Source organism: Tubulanus polymorphus, chromosome 12 (genome assembly GCF_964204645.1).
Source record: "Tubulanus polymorphus chromosome 12, tnTubPoly1.2, whole genome shotgun sequence".
In the NCBI taxonomy this organism is placed as follows: Eukaryota; Metazoa; Nemertea; class Palaeonemertea; order Tubulaniformes; family Tubulanidae; genus Tubulanus; species Tubulanus polymorphus.
Window position 1 is genome coordinate 7,867,415 of NC_134036.1, and position 21,285 is coordinate 7,888,699.

At 32.5% G+C, this 21,285-nt stretch overlaps 1 long non-coding RNA gene across 1 annotated transcript; it reads left to right on the forward strand.

Annotated features, from left to right (window-relative positions):
• Positions 1-2,635: 2,635 nt before the first annotated feature.
• On the forward strand, positions 2,636-3,587 carry LOC141913910 (uncharacterized). The gene is made up of 3 exons (XR_012620665.1): positions 2,636-2,678; positions 3,086-3,121; positions 3,525-3,587. It is a non-coding gene; the product is annotated as an uncharacterized LOC141913910 (long non-coding RNA).
• Positions 3,588-21,285: the final 17,698 nt, after the last annotated feature.

Genomic DNA, 21,285 nt, shown 5'->3' on the forward strand with positions numbered 1-21,285 from the left:
TGAATGTTTGCCATATCTCAAAGCAGAAGAACCGAGAAAGAATTGTCTTTTATAGACTGATTTATGGTTTGCGTAATTCTTACTACTAGTACGTTCTTGTCTGACGGCTTTAACGTAACCCCCACGCATACGGAAACAACATTAAGAACATTTCTAAATACTACGAAAAATTTTCAAATACTACGAAAATCTAGCTGTGGATCAATATCAATATATATTGACATCCATTTTAATTCTGCTGAATTAACATCTTAATCCACCAATTTAGATTCATCTCCTAAATAACGGTTCAGCTTTACTTGCTACTGATTATTAAAAAAACATGATCTATACCATATGTGTTCATCAATTCGGGATGATGCTGTTGTAATCCGAATCTTAAAAGGGAACAGGTGAGTTCATACAGTGGGAATTATTAAAATTGAGCTGAAATTGTATTCAACAGTTTATCGATTAGGGAGGTGTCATTCCGTATTAAATATCATTAGATACCGTACATAGTACCGGGGTATTTCTAGTTTTTACTATGAAGATTCATTGATATTTATTCTCGATAGTATTAGAACTTCCAAGGTGTTATCGGCTTCTCAAATAGCGAGTTATTTATAGTTTCATTCAATCGCCCGCTAAAGGTGTATTCACAAATTTCAAATTTTAGAGGTGCAATGGTTGTCGCGTGATATTTGAAGATTAAATCTTTGCGTCGGGAGTTAATAGTTGTCAACGGTGGCAGCCTTCTACGCCCGATCGTTTGCACGCTGGGGAGTAAAAATCTACATTTGGGGATTCCGATTCAAGATGATTGAAAATCCTTAACCGGAATATTCGAGACTTAGAGACTTATTTTTTTTTTGCTAAAGAATAAACTAACTGCCAAAAATCATTTTCAACCCTGAATGATGTAATGGGCAGAATAGGAAGGCCTAACCAGTTCTAATCTGACTCCTCATCATGCAATATCCTAATTATTAGAAGGGGAACAACGATAATTCGACTCGCCTAACACACTCGCCAGATAACATGTTGATGTTTGGCCTACACGCAGGCAAAAATTATTATGAAGATGTCACACGCTTATTTTTCTGTGGAAACCTTACTGCTTTTTCAAAAACAATTATAGCTGTAAGTAATTCGATACCTATCGATCAAAACTTAATCTTGAATATGTACACGTATATAAAACCTTCAACGTGTTTGTTTGGATGAAGTGCGGAAAAGCCTTTATCGGGTTTGCTTTCAGAACATATGTTCCATCCATTATCGATTTCACACATGCATCTGATATTTTGAAATAATTTCCTTTTTATTTTATGTTTCAAATATCACATTTCATCGTATAATAACGGAAGACTATTAATACCTGTAGACCAGTTTAATTTGTGAGCCCGTCGACAACTTCTCAGACATCATAAGTGTGAAATATTAACGACCAATCCCTGAAATCATCTGCAAATGTTATTTGATATATTGTGTGGTACTTGTAGTTCATTTTTTCGCATTTTTAAAGCAAAATTACTATAGGCGATGCCCTGTTTAATGTGAAATGTAACGTCAAACAGTCTTTTTTGAAAGTGCAAGAATGAATATCGTTTGTCCCGATTTTGTAGATCATTGCTCATAAAAAACGTATCAGGTGAAGTGAGGATTTTCACATATAAAAATATCCGGATAAAATGTTAAATGACTTGTGATTTTAGTTCAATCAAAAAGTTACCAGCTGAAATACTGACGATGAGATCAATCAATTGTTGTAACTGTTGTTTTTAATCAACACATTTTAGGGAAAAGACATTTTGATAAATCGATTTGAGAATGCTTTTTGATAATCTCCAATGCCTGGTCTTCATCTTCAGTTACGAATGTCTCAACTTAAGTATCGGGTCTTTCTATATTTTTTTGCACTAAATATCTTAAAAAATTGGAATAATTTTTATGGTATTCCACAGAATTTCACCTGCACTGATTATGGTAATAAAGACACAATGCCAAAATGTCTTTTCTTGGTAATGTCCATACAAATATATGGCAAGACCCTCAGATCCTATCCGTGGAAACTCCCTTAACTAATATAGTCAGGTTTTTAAATTCGGACATGACTTACACGTTGAATTATTGTTACGAAATTTTAAATTGTTCTGATGCAAATTTATCGACTTTCGAACCAGATATTTATTTGGCGCAATTGATCCTAACGGTATGCTTTTATCATTTCTACGCTTGGTGCTGTGATTGTTTTAGACAGTTTGGCTGAATAATTTAGGCATCATCGAATTCGCTCCAGACCGTGTTAAAAGAAGCAACTGTGAACAACACCTCGAAAACAAGATCTGCGGTGATCAAAATCATCAACTACAATTTCTCTTTGAAAGAAAATTAAATATCCGTCTTAGATATGTTCCTTGAATTCAATTTCGAGAAAGAATTTAGGAAGAGAATAAATGTTGTCGTCACCTAGATTCGAACCCGTGTCGTGTTATCACGACCACAGCGAATAGAAGTAGTTGTTAAAGTGACGGATCGATTTATCCATATCAAGAGCTGTACTCGAATTATGTTTGCTTTCAAAACGTATGTTTTTGGGCAAAATCGATTTAACGCCTATATATTGCTGGCTAAATTATCATTGCATGCTGTGAAATTCGCTGACGAAACTAGTGAGTAGAATTATATGTTACATGGTAAGCATAATTATTATGACATGATTTTTCATCGGTGTTTTTAATTAGATATGTCTTACTATCATGTGCATACATGTTTATTATCACGTGGATGCGTCCCGAGAAAATCATTTAGAAATGAAATCAAAATTTCGTTTGACGTCGCGAGTTTTTATCTCAACATTAATTCGTTTACGCTAAAGGGGATGTTTCCGTAATCACTGTCTGATTTCATGAATTTAACGCAGCTTTGGAAGACGTCCTTTTTAGCGAAAAGATTATTAATTTTTCAAATCAAATCAGGTGATTCATCTAAATCATTCTTTTTCTGTAATCCTTAGGTCGAAACAGTGCGCGCACATACACATTTACTAAAACTATAAAAGCATGATATACGACATGAAAAATTGTCCATTTTATCCTTTTAGGTGTTTTTGATTGAGAGATCATCAGTTAAAGAATAGGTATTATGAACTATTCAAAATTCATCTATTATAAGTATAATACTACATTGAATTGTTATTTCAAATGTCTTCCTGCCATTTCATATGCAATGTTTTCAGGATATTGCGTCCAACGGCTGATTACAAATACTCTCAGAATGTGATGTTAAAATCAGTTTATCAATTAATAGAAAACAATTAATAAAAGACTGCATAAAAAGAAAATACATTACATTGTCAAAAAATCTAAAGATAACGAAAATATTGATTACCACCATGATAAGCAACAAAATGGCATTCAACCATATAAAAGCTTAAAACGAATTTTTGGTTTTTTAGGAATAAGGAAATTCGTCGTCAATCGAATTAATCGTATAATCCATTGAAATCTAAATTCATCAAAATGTGTATATTTTACTTTCAGAATGTTCACTAAATTCTTGTCCCTCGCCTTGATCTTGTTTATTGTCATCGGAGCTATTGAAGGTATATAACCTACTTATTATTAGAGAGAAGTTTTGTGTACTCGGACGTAGAAATAGTATTACTTGTCAGTTCATATATTTGAGTTGACCATGTTAGCTTATTGGAAGTCGTTGATTATCAATTATGTAGTAATGGCATTCCTCATTAATTCCGATTATACTTGCATTGATTGAAAACGGTGAATTTTCTAAGTTTTGATGACACCGCCGTTTTTTATCTCATCAGGGTGTGGGAACTATCTCGGATGTTATAAGGACGGCCCTCAAAGAGATTTGACTAGTCGTGCAGCCGATACAAAGAAAAGAACAATCCAATCATGCGTGCAAACATGTAAGGATAAAGGTAATGACAATTCTACTTGTGTATTAGACCAAAAGACTAAGAGAGGTAAAATGACGAGATTTTGAATTTGAAGTTCGCCATGGATCACAGCCTTAAGCTCTGCAATGTACCACAAATTGAACAAAAGTCATTTATGATTCGTGTCTTTCTTGAAATGCGGCGACACAGACAATAGCAACTACTTTTTCAACTATATCTACAATAAAAACTCCGAGAGGAGGACCGCGTTAACAAAGTTTCCCCAGAATGTGCTTCATAACAGTGTTAAACTAATAACTATAAATAGACTTTTCACGAACCTTTAGACCCTCACACCTTTGTTTTTCCGATGAATAATCGTCAAATTTACCTTTTTTTCAGGATATAAATTCGCTGGACTTCAGGCTGGTTGGCAATGTTTCTGTGGTAATCGTGTCGGCAAGTATGGACCAGCACCAGAATCTCAATGTAACATGAAATGTTTAGCAAACCCAAATGAAACATGTGGAGGCGGCTATTGGAAGAATTCCGTATACGTTACTTCAATCATGTAAATATAAGATGAATTCGATGTTCGTCGATTTAGAACCTCAATAAAAATTGATTAAAAATGCATGTATTATGTTTTCTTTAATCAACTTCAATTGACGTCAGAGACGGAGATGAGTCCGTTGTGCTGGATCTAAACAGGGCTACCCAATCACCGATAAAACAGTAAAAAAATCCAGCAGCAGATGAACCAGAAATTTCCGTTTAGAAATCCGTTTTATATCAGGCCGTTTTGTAATCATAATCCGATAGTCAAACAATCTGAAAAACGGATTTTATCCGTTAAAAAAATGCAACGGAAAATCTGTTGAATTACAGATTTCTAAACGGAATTTTCTGGTTCATCTGCTGTCGGTTTTTTTAAATGTTTTCATCCGATGTGTCCATGACTTTTCCGTACTAAGCGAGCAAAAATCCATTGAACAGACAGAATATAATTCAATAATACAGGTTTTAATACGATCTAAAAATGGTACAAAATTTTGACTGACTTTAAGTATATGTAATAACAAAACCGTTGCAAAATGCGTGATCTATCTAGCATCGCTTTTACACATTTACTGTAATGATTAAAGAAAATAACTAAATATCCCTTTCTGTTAGAATGGCTACGATGATGTTCCTTGAGTGGTGATTTGAATTAACATACGTACATACAGAAAAATCCTAACAAATTAACATAAAAGAGTATTCAATTAAAACTTATCAACTCTTGACTCACTTAAAAAAATTCACTTTCCTAAAAGCCTGTTACATTATTTCAAGGAATTACTGCACTTGTGAATGTGATTCTAATAATATGTGTACTAGAACAATTGGTCCACGTACGATTAAGCTACTGACGTAAAAAACAACCGAAAAAGCGTCTCAATTGATCGTTTCTACAAAATTATACCCTCAAAACGATAATGACTTGAAAGCGTACATTACTCGTGATAAAATTCCATTCTTAACACAGAGTAACATGAGACACATCTACATAGTCTAATGTAAAACTAGTAAGATATGCATATGCATAAGAATCGGTAAAGGCTGAATTATTTCATACAATTTCTATATATGCATCCGGATTTTGGATGTACTGGTGCAATATGTTGCCAAAAATAAAATCTGATCACCATTCTTTTTAATTCACATGAATTAAAAAGATTTCTAGTACAACGAAAGTCTTCTATAACCTTCATTTGCTTTGCAGCACATTTTCCCCTATTATCTGTTGATCTCTTTTTCTGCTGGTGTAGTTTTCTCTTTGAAAGCAAAGACTGAGGGAACAGCGTCTGGTTTCAAGATTTTCCTTTCCCCTGAAATTGAAATTTGGACAACACGTTTAAAGATAAAAGCCTTTAAAAGTTAAAAAGAGCTTAGTGGTAGATTTTCAGCATATAGATTTCTCATGCAAATTTAAACTAACCTTAAAGTTCAGTTTCTCTGTGATCATCCGATTTAAAGTGCTTGTGACAAACAAAGCTACGTTGACCAGGCGACCATAACTTTCTTTTGTCAGTATTATCGGCTCTTTTTATTGCTACACACCATTCCTTACACAGGTTTTTCTTGGTAGGGAACTTATGTCCCCCTTTGTTATTGCGACCAACCACAACACAATAGGCCTAGTCATACATTGTGAAATCTCCGATAATAGCACGAATAACAACATTTGACTTGGATTTTACTTCCGGGTTGTCTCGCAAATCTCGCAAAAATGGCTCGTGAGAATGGTGCTGAATTTAACCCGGAAATGAATTCAAAGTATAACCGAAATACCTTATGTTCTATTTCATTTGCAATTAAAATCTCTCGCTTCAAGTTTTTAGTCAGCGATATTTCACTTATCATACATCGGCACGCATATGCCTTTAAATATGATATCCTGACAATGTGATGAATTCGATAAAACCTCACTTCGAACGCTAAAGATCACTAGAAATGTCAAAGAACCACCAAAAATAACAAATTCAGCGATAACGCTGGAAGCAGCTAATGCAAGTGATGACTGGTGCAGGGTGTCATCACTTTGTTGTTGAGTTCAAGACTCTAAGGTGAATTTTTTTGCAGGCTACACTGATTATTATGAAAATATATTATGAAATAAAATTGATTTTAGAAGGACTACACTCGTACTAGATTCATAATAAAAATATGAAAAGTACTGGACTCGAATCAACAATTAAAATTGGGCTGTCAAGTGCTGCCACCATGTGATACCTGGCAACCAGTCATTACATCGTAAGCCATGGCAAAATGTTTTTTTTGGATAATTTTAGGACATTTATAGTGATTTCTAGCCTTTGCAGTGAGGTTTTGTTATCATATCCAACGTAACGGTAGGATAACATATTTAAAGGATTACACGTAACGATATAGGCCTAGAGTAAATAAAATATCGCTCATTGAACACTTGAAGCGAGAGATTTTCATTGCAAATGAACTAGAGCATGGCGGATTCAGGTTCAAATTTCCGGTTTAGCGCCATCAAACGAGTATTTCAAGAACTTGAATTTGTCGATATCCCGTATTAACATCCAGGATACTCAAATTAAATATATTTTCAAAACTTTAGTATTCGTCTCAAATTACGGTAATGCTCATTGTTTCTTTTTGAATTTTTAGAAATACTTTTGATTCGGACCTTCATTATGATCAATTATCATTCTTAAAATCACTCAATAACTGGTATACTAATTTTATTACAATACGGGATAGAGCAAAACAACAATGTCTCCCCAAACTTCCGTTTTTCTTTTTATAGAAAGTACTCGGGAGTGTCATGAAGTAACAGCGTGATCATTTCACCAGCCAAATTATTAATGCACCCCATTGTTTCGACCTAACCGAACACGGTCTATACTTAAGTTTAATAAAAAGATTCTGAATGTTTGCCAGATATCGCAGCAGAAGAACCGAGAAAGAATTATTTTAACACCAGGCTAATTTATGGTCAGCGCCGATAGATTAAAGCATCAAACAACGACCTGCTTACTCCATCGTTTGTTGTCTGACACCCATTAATAACCACCAATGCATTCAGGAAATCAACATTACAAACATTTTCTAGCTACTACGAAATCTTGCTGCGGATCTATCAGTATGAACCCCGCGCCGACGGAATTTCTGTTTTTCTGGTTCTCAGACCGTCTTAGTGATCTCCTTTTTAGGCGAAAAAGGATGTCCCCAATGGTTTCATATGCTTTTAAATTCTTGGGTCCCTTAGGCTATGTAAAAAGTCTAACGTTAGTTTAGGCTACAGCACACTAATCTGCCGTGTATTGAGCGTTCACGCTCAATACACGGCAGATTAGACAAGGTGACCTTGATTAAGCAGACAAAGAGTGACATGAACTGAATCGATTTCCTTACTATACCGCTGCCGGTGAACTCGGAACAAACGCGTTTGCCTCGGGTTGCCAAGGCTACCGAGGCAGGCTGCAAACAAGCCGTAGCCTATAGGCCTAGGCCCTTAGCCTCGTTGAAAGCCAGTTAGATGGCATATGATAGGCCTATGAGTAGGCCTATATTAACCCCCACGACCGGAGGTCACAGTCCACCGAATCCAACGAAATGAATTCTGTGGCAACTGGTCACATTCCGCACGGATTTTGACCAATGGATTTTAATTGGTTGGGTATATTTGAGAAAGAGCGAGACCACCTTCTGCATAATGAGCATTTTCCGATGACGTCACGTATACGTAGGCTAATCGATGTCCATAGGCCTATGTCTGTAAACAAACAAGGGCACGTGCTTCATAGCAAAATAGAATAAAACAGAATTCCGTTCTATTAATCGCTGAGGTAATCGCAAAATGAGCGAGACACCTAAACGACTTTCCAGGCCTCGATGAGCCCAATAGGAACATAGAAAACAATTAGGCCTAAGCCTAGATTAGGCCTATATTACATTTACACAACAGAAATTTATTGAACCAATCCATTTAACATTGTCAACCAAGTGAAAGCCCTCCGATAACTCATCCCATTCATTTATATTTTCCTTAAAGGTCAACTGCCCTCCGATTCCTACATTTTGAGATTGACCTTCCAAATTATACTTTAGTACATAAATAACGACCTGGGATCAGCCTTAAAGGCTAGAAAAAAAATCACTTATTTGTCTTGGATCAGTAAAATTAGATAACTGGATCATTGACCTAGCCTATAGGCCTAATCCTATAGGCAATAATCCCGTGCTGTTTCGATAAAGCATAAACTTCGATGGCGAGTTTATCTGCTTCCACCGCCATTCATCTCGCCTGCAAATCACTGTTCTTTTTCATTTGTTCAATTTCCAAATGCAATTTCTCATTTAATAGGGTTAGTATATTGCAACTCCAGTACATCAGATTGTCGTATCTTTTTCGCTGCTCGTTTTGGTGGTGGAATTATTGGAGATGGTGGGCGTTCTGTAGATTGTACGCCTATTGGCTGTGGTGGAATTGGTGCATCTTGCAATTCAAGCAGTTCATCCGAAAAAAAAATGAAATGAAAATAACTTATCAATCAGTTTTGTTTTAAGTCAAAACATTTCGTTGATGTGGGCCTACATTGTAAACCATCAAGACTTATAATCTCCGGTCAAAAGAAAATTCAGCTTTCCTTCAAAAAAGCTGCGTTTATTGATTTATGTATATTATTTAATGTAAAGTCGCGAAACAATAAGCGTATTCGACAGTGCGCTAGCGCCGTGGCTGCACACACCAGACTGGATTTAAGTAATAGGGGTAATGGGCTTTCAGATCAAAGGTCGAAGGGTCGAGCTCGTAAAAAAATGAAAATAACAATAATTTACAGTTGAATTAGTCGCGCACACTCCTAATTCAACTGTAAATTATTGTTATTTTCATTTTTTACTCACTCGCCCCTTCAACCTTTAACCCGAAAGCCCATTACCCCTATTACTCTTAAGATATTCACATATACATGAATAAAATATAAATGAATAACATTTAAATTGACAGATTATTCAATATAAAAGTGTAAGCTGTTATAGAATAGATATATAGATATATTTACAACATTATTTCAATATTCATATTTGTGTGAGTTAGATTTTTAAACATTAAAAGTGTTAGTAATGTGTGATTGAAATAATACATGATATAAATCATTGAACTTCTAAAATCAATTTAAAAAAAAAATTTGATATTAAAATGGAAACAAATAAGTACTACTGTCCGACTTGTAAAATCAATATAGATAAATCTCAAAAAGCAAGACACAATAAAACTAAAACACATTTAGAGAATAAATTAAAGTTAAAATATAAAGATGATATATTAGAAACTAAATTAGATGAATTAAAGAATGAAAAAAAAATATATAAATGTGATACATGTAATCAATCATTCACTGATAAAAGATATTATAAAGAACATTTAAAATCTACAAGTCATATTAGAAATAAGAATAATGATATTTTAGGTGAGGATTATTTTGATAAAGATAATGATAAGAAACGGAAGACAATTAAAAGAATAAAGAATAAATTATATTAATTCATTAGATAATAAAAAAGAAATAGAGATAACCGAAGCATTTAAAAGTGATATTGGACCAGCAGCTATCGAGTTTAAATTTCATACAGGAAAAACATTAGAAGAAAATAAAAATCATTAAGAAAATATGAAAAGTATTATAAAAATAATTACTGATGTTGAATACCCAAAAATTAGTATATCTTCTAAAGTAAAGTTTATAAAATCTGAAGATAAACCAATATATAATATAAATTCTCATTCACAACATATTTTTTCAAAACAACATATAGATGAAAAATTAGATAAATGTTATAATGAAGTAAAAACTAAAATAGAAGAGAAATATTTTGAAGGATCAGGTTCAATATTTGATGAAATAATATTTATGACTTTACATGTGTATAACACAAAATATAATAAGTTAACTAAATCAAAACCAATTGATGAAAATAATTTATCATATTATAAAGATGATAATATAAATGCAGCAAGTTATATTAAACTACTATTTAAAACTAATGCTGTAATAAATGTACAAAATTTTGATGATAAATGTTTTCTATGAACAATAATTAGTTGCTTAGATCCAACAAAAGATATTACACATAGTCTTAACAAATTATAAACCATTTGAAAATGATTATGAGATAGATAATTACCCAGTTAGAATTAAAAATATCCCAAAAATAGAAAGAGATAATAATATAAAGATAAATGTGTTTGATTTACTCAAATTACAAAAAACAAAAGGTAACAATATAAAACATTATACATTAGAACCTTTATACCTATCAAAAGATTATGATTCAAATGATGCTATAGATATATTATATTATGAGAATCATTATATGTGGATTAAAAGAATAGATTTTTTTTTTAAATAAGAAAATGATTTTGATGATAAAATATATCTATGTAGAAAATGTTTACATAAATTCAGAACTGAAAGTGCATAATTAAATCATAAACAATTACGTGATAATCATGATTATTGTAAAATAGTTTTACCAAATGAAAAGGATAAAGTATTAGAATTCAAAAAATATGATAACAAGAATAAAATACCATTTGTAATATATGGAGATTTTGAATCATTAAATAAAGAATTAACTGATCAAGATAGAAAAGAAATATATTATAAAAGAAAGAAATTAAATTCTAATGAAAATGATATAATTGATTAATCAGATCCTCTAATAACAAATACTATTAAAAAGATTCCTCAATCAGCTGCAGCTTTCGGATTATATATTAAATCTGATTATCTATAACTAATTGAAAGTGAATATTATCGTTATAGAAATGAAAATGTTATCAATCATTTTTGTGACTTATTAATTGAATATGAAATCAAATTAAGTAAACTATTAGATACAAACATAGAAATTATAATGACAGAAGAAGATAAAGAAGCATTTGTGTTTGCAGATAAATGTTATTATTGTGAAAAACTATTTAATTTTAGAGATAAAAAAGTAAGAGACCATGATCATTTAAATGGAAAGTTAAGAGGCGCAGCGCATGAGAATTGTAACTTACAAGCTAAGAAAATTAACTTTGTTCCAGTAATATTTCATAATTTATCAGGATATGACGCTCATTTATTCACCGAACAGTTGTGTCATGAAATAGAAAGATTAAATTCAAATAGATTAAAAAATAAAATACCAACTTATAAATTTAAAATGTTAGCTAAAACATCTGAGAATTACATATCATTCCAATTCGGGTGTCTAAGATTTATAGATTCATATAGGTTTCTAGGTAGTTCATTAGATAATTTGTCAAAATCATTAGTTGATGATGAATTAAGAATATTAAAACAACACTATCCAAATAATGATGATTTTCAATTAATAAGATATAAAGGCGCAATTCAATATTCATTTTATAAATCACATAATGATTTTAACATAACTGAATTATTAAAAGAACAATTCTATGATGAATTAAAAAATTAATATGTTAAAGATGAAGTCTATAATAGAAAATTGAATATTTGGAATCATTTTAGAATGAAAAATCATGGACAGTTAGTAGATTTATATTTAAAATCAGATATATTATTATTATTATCGGATATATTTGAAAGGTTTAGAGATGTAAATCTAAAGTATTTTAATATTGATCCATGTCATTGTTATTTTAGCTCAGGATTAACTTGGGATTGTGGTTTAAAATTTACAGATATAAAAATGGATTTGTTAACAAATATAGATCAATTATTATTATTTGAAAAATCTATAAGAGGAGGAATTTCAGGTGTATTAGGTGATAGATATTTCAATGTAAATGATAATCCTGGATATAAATTTTTATATATAGATGCAAATAATTTGTATGGTTGGGCAATGATGGAACCACAACCTTATGGAGTATTTGAAATAAGTGAAGTTTTACAACATGAAAATAATGATAAATTTGATTGGAAGAAAAGATTTCTAGATATTGCAGATGATTCAGAGACTGGTTACTTCTTTGTTGTAGACTTGGGATATCCTGAACATATTAAATTTGAATCTAGAAATCTAGCATACTGTCCCGAACATAAAACTGTAACTCATAAAGAATTATCAAATTACCAATAAAGAATTAAACCCGAAAATCATATTCATACAGAAAAGTTAATGGTAACTCAAGAAGATAAATATAATTATGTAGTACATTATAGAATGTTAAAGTTTTATCTAAAACAAGGAATGATCCTAAAAAAAAGTACGTAGATATATTTCATTTAGTCAATCTAAATGGTTAGAAAAATATATAGATTTTAACACCAAACAGAGAACTAAAGCTAAAACTGATTTTGAGAAAGATTTATTCAAGTTAATGAATAATGCATTCTATGGAAAAACTTGTGAAAATATTAGAAATAGAAATGATATTGAGTTAGTTAGTAATGGTAAAAGAATTAGACATTTACAAACATATCCTAAATTTATGGGTAACAGAATATTTGATGAAAATTTAGCCGCTGTTAAAATGAGAAGAACATCAATGAAATTTAATAAACCAATTTATGTTGGTGCTTCAGTTTTAGAATTATCAAAGCTATTAATGTATGAATTCTATTATAATGTATTACAACCTCATTTTGGAGAAAAACATATAGAAATCTTATATTTTTATACAGATTCTTACATATTAAAGATAAAAACTAATAACATAACTGATGATTTAAAAACATTAAAACATCATTTTGATTTCAGTAATTATCCTAAAGATCATGAATTGTTCAACAATGATAATAAAAAAGTTCCCGGGAAGTTTAAGGATGAATTAGGTGGTGAAGAAATGATAGAGTTCATTGGTATTAGATCTAAAATGTATTCATATAAAACTAAAGAACTTGAAGCTAAAAAGTTGAAAGGAATAACCAAAAGTGTAGTAGAAAAGAATATTCATTTCAAGGATTACATCAATTGTATATTCAATGAAGAAGTTAGAAAACACAAGATGAGATGTTTAAGATCTGAAGATAATGAAATGTTTATTGAAGATAAAAAAGAGTATTCTTTCTATTATAGAAAAGATAAGTCTAAACCCATTTGATGATAAAAGATATATTTTAGATGATGGAATTAATACAGTTGCATATGGTTGTAATTTAGATGAATACTTAAGATTTAAAAGAGAAGAAACAAAAGAGAAGGAAATAATGAAAAGGATTATAACGTGTTAATCAAATTTTAATAAAAATATGAATTATAAATGGACAGTAAACAAGCACACAATGAGAACAACAAATTATTTCTAGATAGAATAAAAGATACTTCAAATGTCAAATCAGTAGATTATAAGTTTAAGAAGTTAAAAGAATTAACAATCCATAAGAAATATCTAATTACATATATTGATACAGTTACTAACAAATATGGAGATAAATTATTTGTACACTTAGAATATGAAGGAATAAAAGAAAATACATATAAATACAGCACATATTTACCAGATAGATTTCATAGATTATCAAGTGAAGATTTAGAAGAATTATGTTCTGGAGATTTCTATTTCATATACAAAGGTAAGAATGAAAAAGGGCACCATGAAATAGATTTCGAATAAAAAAAATATGTAAAATAAATGGTAGAATTAAAAGAATACAGAATATTTGTTGATTCTTGAAGACTTACAAATTATAAATCACATAATTTACTAGTACAATTAGATAGAGAATTTAAGAATTGTGTAGATTTAAAATTAGTTAATATAAGTTTATGTAATTCTTTTTATAATATATCGAATAGAACTATTGAACATAGAGCCTTTTTAATTTTTGATAAAGGTAAAAATGAATGGTTTTATATATATTTAAAACCGGGGTTATATAATCTAGATACATTGGCACAAGAAATTAATAGAAAATCCTGGCACAAATTAGGTAGTAATTCCGGGTTTAGTATTAGATTTTTAAAAAGTGATAGTTCTGATAGAATAAAGATAAGGTTGTCTAATAGTGAAAAACATAAATTTATGGTAAAAAACATATAGCTAAACTGTTAGGAATTCTTCCAGATAGATCTTTTAAAAATATTGATGATACTACACCAAACTTAATACGGCAGATTTTCATACAGAAATATTCACGAATTTCTCGTCCAAGTAAAAGATATATGTAGAAATTTACCACATAGTTACACATAAAAAAATTGTGTCAAAATATCATATAGAAATTCTTTCTGTTCCGTAAGGATTGGTAAAAATGCAGCAATAGTGGTTGGAAGTGTGAATATTGCAAATGCGAGTGAAACTGTTACAAGCATCATCGTCGTACGTTTCGATTTTGTAGTTTTCTTATCAGGCGAAAGCATTTTTGTACCTCTGAATAACTTAATAATTATGATAGAATTTGATATTAGAATCAACGATAAAGGCAAAACAAAAGCGTAGAAACCGAGTGGAGTAAGAAATTTAATTCATAGTAACTGGTCGGTAAAATGTATCGATAAAACAGCGGGAAGTTGAACCAGTACAGTCACTGTAGTAATTATCAATATAGCAAATCTAGCGAATCTAGGTGTACATATCAAACGAGAAGTGAACGGAAAGAGAACAACTGCCGCACGTTCTAGAGATATAGCTACCAATAACCAGGAACTGTTAGAATTGACAACTGCCATCAATATTTCATACATCTTACAACTGATCAGTGAATTCATGATGAATATAAGACTACTAGTGTTTAGATTCAAGAGAACAAACTGTAAAACAGGCATCAGTGTAAAATGTATACAGAACAAGAAATCACAGACTGACAAAATGACAAGATAGTTAGCTTCAGATGAATTGCGGAATTTGCGACTTGTCATTATGAAAAATGTAGCTGAATTGCCAAAGACTCCAAACAGAAACACGATAGGCAGAATGACCAACGACACAGTACGGTAGATTCCAGACCGGTTCTCCATTAGACATTAGAACGACGTAACTGCTATAGGTTCGACCAATTCGAATCTTAGTTGAATTCATGATTCACAAGAATTAACTCAGTTCGGTACACGCATTATAGCAATGTAACTGTTAAACTGCATCTGCTGAGTTGAATTCATGATTCGATTAAGTGTCAGATGTATGTGGATTGATTGTATCAATAGACTGACGCGTCGTGCAAGCTATTTATTGTTCGCATCAAATGAAAAATAAATACTCAGAAATCTGACTCAATTTACTCAGATCCAGTAAAAGATTATTAACCCATTAGCACTCAAGGCGCCCGTATGCGCCCTGCCTATTACTCAAGCCGTCCGAATCCGCCCGGCACTTTTTTCGTATGCTGCATGAAAACGGTTATAGTGGGATTCAAACCCAATAGTAAACTAGACACCTAAGTCCTCGAAATACCAAACAGAAATCAACATCCTCCTATTTCAATTTCTCGAGTATTTCGAATTTAAAAATGACACATCTGAGCGCTCACTTCAAATCCAAGTAAATGGATGAATTTCGGGGCCCAAAAATCATACATCATATGAAAGGCTTGATTATTTACTATAAAATAACGCTTACTTGAAATCCATGGAAATCGAGATCTCGAATAGAACTCTGCTCCCCCAAGACTGCGATCCCCTTTTGTAGACAGAAGCGGCTTTCTTAAAATTCCGATTCTCCCACTCAACTTTTGGCAAGGAGCAGCGACCTAACTGTCATGATTGTTTTGGTAAAGTATTTAGCCCTAATGATCTTAAATCATACCGAATACTTCAGAGAGCTAGTATTTACATTTAACACAAATTAATTTTCCTTAAACTTTAGCGATTATTAACATTTTGTTCTTAAATAAGATCTAGGTTACTCAAATTAAATATATTTTCAAAACTTTGGATTCATCACAAATTACGATACAAAACTAATTGTTTCTTTTTGAATTATTATAAACACTTTTGATTCGGAAATAAATTGTGATTAATTATCAATCCTAAAATCGTTCTATTACGGTTATACTAATTTTTATCTATAATTTATCTTATTCTATTATAATACAGGAAAAGGCAAAACAACAATGTCTCCCTATACTAACGTTTTTTCCATTCATAAAAAGTAGCCGGGAGAATCGGTTAGTAACAGCGAGATCCCTTCATGGGCCACACTACTAATACACTGCTTTGTTCCGACCCAACCAAATATAATTCTGTCCATTCCAAAGTTTTATATAAAAATTTCTGAATGTTTTTCAGATGTCGCAGCGGAAGAACCGAGAAAAATTTATTTTAAAACCAGGCTGATACATTATGGTCAGCGCTGATAGATTAAAACATCAAACAGCATTAAACAACAACTTGCGTTATTCTCACTTCATCGTTTGTTGTCTGACACCCATAAAGAAACACCAACGCATACAAGAAACCAACATTACGAACTTTTCTTAGCTACTACGAAATCTTGCTGCGGATCACTTTGGTACAAAAGGAGGCTCCAGGGCCCGGTTCGACAGTTGTGAGTTAGAGTTAACTCTGAGTTAACATCAGTTCATTTTCAAAGTTTTAACTCTAGGGTTAAATTTAACTCAGAACTATGGAACTGGATCCAGAGTACCAATGATTGATTTTGATGCTGATTAAACATACACTCATGTTAATTAAGGAAAGTCCATTTTTAAAATTTCGTTACTTGTAATTTCGTATTTGACATTATGGTGAAAATAGGGACGTGATCAGAAATCTTATGAAGGACACCTATATTACTCATTAAGGTCCACCTGTTTTATCATCCAATTTGTTAAACTTTGTTATCATTTGAATACCCCTGCAAGTATTCAAAAAATAAACATTTGCAGCAAGATTCCGCATGTGTTGCATTAAGAATACCATCTAAAATGGCAGAATATCATTCTGTATACTCTGAGTTGGTTGCTCAGCATTAGAGTAAAAACCGTAACAGGAATATTTTCCTCACGGCTGACTCACATCTCTTATATTGATGATTTCGAAAATCTTCACCGACGGATAATTTTTGGTAACAACCCGATCATTGGTTTATTTTTCACTCTTAGTTCATTTTTAAATCTAGTTAAAACACATAATTTGACGCCTGAGTTACAACGGAATACGAAAATTCAATTCGAGCTTTTTCTTAAAGCAAACGAGTCAGTCGGTAAGCTGTGGTTAAGTTTCGATATTTCCCAATTCCCCAGAAGTTTATCCCATAATAAACCAACACTACGAATGATTAGGAACATACTGTTACTACAATTGTTACTGCAACATTCACTACTGGAACTTGTCTACTGTGGCCATCGGTATGTTCTGTATCATGTCTTATTACCCCGATGATATGTAATTAGCTGGATCACCCTCGTGAAGCCTGTATCTTATTTTTTTGCACGTAGCATGCTTGCTATAAATATGTACTGCTTCTAGATATGTGAAATGGATATTGCCTGAATAATCCCTGTTATGCGGAAATGTGATTTCCCGTCATTCAAGGTAAACTTACTCATGACATATGTTTCCATTATAGGCGCCACTTACTTTTCGTGTGCTGTATCTTTTTTCTGTTAAAGGCAATCAACATCTTGCCGTAGTTGTAATTTTCGGGGCATCAAGAACCAATAACAATCATTAGCCATATTATATCTTAACTTCAATGAGTAGAACCCCCGTGTAAATACACCCTTGAATAAACACGCGCGGTAGTGCGTGTTGATTGCTGCTCACCTTAGAGGTGACTCGTACCGTGTGCTCACTCTACAGCACCTGTCCACTGCCTCCATCTGGTGGCCACCATGCAAACTACTGATGTACTAATGGAATAAATATATGATCAGCTTATTAGCGTGCGATGACGCATCGGACACATTCACAAATGTAGTAAAATTATCGAGCTGTTGATACAAAATGTCAACATTGCGACTGAACTATTATGAATTAGAATTTAACCTAGGTATCGATTGAATCGAATTTAAAAACACAATCCAGCATTCGGCGCATTCTAGGCTACCATGTTTCTGGGAAATATCCAAGAACCAATAGTGCAAAGGTCAAGCAACGATATTAGAGAGAAAGGTGCGAGTGGGAACCCTGCGTTTAGACAGGCCGGAAAGAAAATCTAGACTTTTTAGGCCAGCCGTAGGCTGAGCCTATTACTATACAAGTGGAGCGAATTTAAATGACATGGTTTCCAGAGCAAAGGCTCTTTGTCTGTGCAACTGAAAATATATTCGTACAAATCATTCACTACGACATTATCCATTCTCCAGACTATACGTAGCTGAATTTTGAAAGAGGCCCTCGTTAAGATTTATATGAGATTTTCGCGAATATCTGATCGCAAAAATATTGGTTTTGAAAAGCCAATCAGAAAGCAGAGACTCCTCTATGATTGGCTTAGCCGCAGCAATCAGCAGGTGTTGACGTGAACCCGACTTCCTGTTTATTTATAGATCTAAGATAGTATTTCAAGATCGATTTCTGTGAAAGCTTTAGTTGATTTGGTTTGTGGGAGTAATATTTTATTTTATTTAATATTTTATTATCACTACAGAAAATATCATTGACCATTGTGCAAAGTCCGGAAAAATAGCTTTTTCTTAAATCGGAGAGATCACCTTGATATGCTAATTAGCCATGTGCTCAAACTAAAAATTCATTCAAATTTCATTCTGCAAAAAATATCAAATCCAATTCAATTTTGTTTTATTGAGCAAACTTCAGAAAATTCAATTCTATTCCGCTTTAAAATCAATAAGACCAAGGGAAAAGATTTATCTGAGGTATTTTTTTCCTGACAGGTCCAGTCGCTGTCTTTGCTTCTTTTGTATTCTACGATTGTATTGTGTAAATTATTTTATGTGTTTAAACAACACGCACAACTTCATAGTACTTCATAGTTATTTCACACGTTCGATATTTTCAGATCGTAAAATCGAGACTTTACGACACCTCTGATGAGAAATCAGATCTAGGGACCATCTAAATAAAAAGTCTTCCTCCATTTAAATGGAAATTTTTCACGAGAGGCTAATCATGGAAAGCACATTTTAACGACATAGATTTTTTTCTTATCTTTATCGTTTTGGGATCTAGCTCTTAAAAATGATGAAGAAACTCCGATTAGATATAACCACAGAAATCCATCTAATCGTTTTTAATGTTTCTCTCGGAGGGATCAAGAATGTTGGACTTGGGTCTCCCTGAGACTTAAGTAGCCCATGGCTTCACCCTCCAAACTTTGTGACAGGTGGGCTGTGATTGGTAAAAAAACAAAGTAACCAAAGTTTTTGACAGTGTTTAGTCCTAGCTGAGATGGCAGTTTGTTAATTACTCACATTTATACACACATTACTCCATGCTTTAGCAACGGACTTTTGCGCGTTGCCAATTTCACAAAACTGAAAATTTGAACGATTGAATTAATCTATTAATACCAGTTCATTTGACGTCTTAACCAGTTGGATAGCAGGCACAGAGTGCAAATAATTTGTTATAAGTATACACAGAATAGAATTGAATATTATATAACTTGATTTATCATACTACATCAAATCGTAATTGAGATTGCCCTAAAAGTGACTTTTCTCTAACATACTTAATATAAAAGCCTATTGCTACAAAAAAAAAATAATCATAAGCCGTCATTTTAGATTGAATACCTAATCTATAAAAATTTGACTCCCAGTACCTAATTTACTTCAAGGTTTGATTTCTCAGCTAAGCCAAGGTACACATTTTTGCCAAAACATATATAAGATTTAACTATGAAAAACGGAGGTAACTCACCTGATAATTTGGACGATTGAATTAAATCTATTTAAATACCAGTTTATTTGACGTCTTAATCAGTTGGATAGCAGGCACAGAGTGATTAAATCTCTGCTGCCAAAAACCAAGTTGATTAAGACACTCTCATCAAGTAATTAGTGACCAAAACTTCTAGCGATTGGAACATCCAAATCTTAATGACATATTAAGACACTAATTACTTGATGAGAGCTAAACGAGTTGCGAGGGCAGGTGAGTTGAGAGTTGTTATTATTGCTATTACATCACTTATTTAAAAATAGTGCCAGTTCGCTGAGCGTACATAATACTCAGTAAACAAGACAGCCTACTTGAGCTGCCAAAACTGTATCCGGATAAAAGTGACAAAGACTAAGGGTTAGATCCATTAATGGACATAGGAAAAATCTACAGATATGTTTTCTTAGCCACAAATGACCCGGCAGAACATTGATAACAATGTTGAAACATAAAAACACAATGCGCTGTCCCAGATAAAAATACTCCTTGCTAAACTGCTATTGTTCTAATAGTGCTGAATGAGCAGTTTTATGAAAACCGAGTAGTAGGTACTGGAACAGTTTGTGAATGTGCAAACAAACAAACTTTTGAAATGTAAAATTCTCCTATTTGAGTTATTTAAATCGATGCCCAATATGTTGTGATAATCATAATGCATCATATAGATAAGAAAGACATAATACAAAATATGAGCGTTAAAAGATCATCAGCTAGTGATAACAAACGCGAACCATAGGTTTGAAAATACAAAATTATGTGAACGTTAACTGAACTGACTGTCAGTATCGGTCGCCACAGACAGTTTACCTTTTAGTCTCATTGTGTATATAGAGCAGTAAAAATAACAGAGTGTAGTGGTAGTGTTGTGCCAGCGAATTATTTAAAAGTAAATTGTATACGTTATATTTCATAGTTGCTTATTAGTCGGCGTCTGTTTCGTTAATCATTTTCTAATATATTTTGCAGTTAGCACATACTACCCTAATTATAAATACGATGTTTTCAAGGCAGTCTCGAGCGGAGTTAATGCGTCGATCGCTCGAAATTGCTTCGTGAAGTTACCACCTCAGCCAAAAGTGGCGTGCGTATTATCGGTCCGACTGATTCGACCGCGCGCAGCC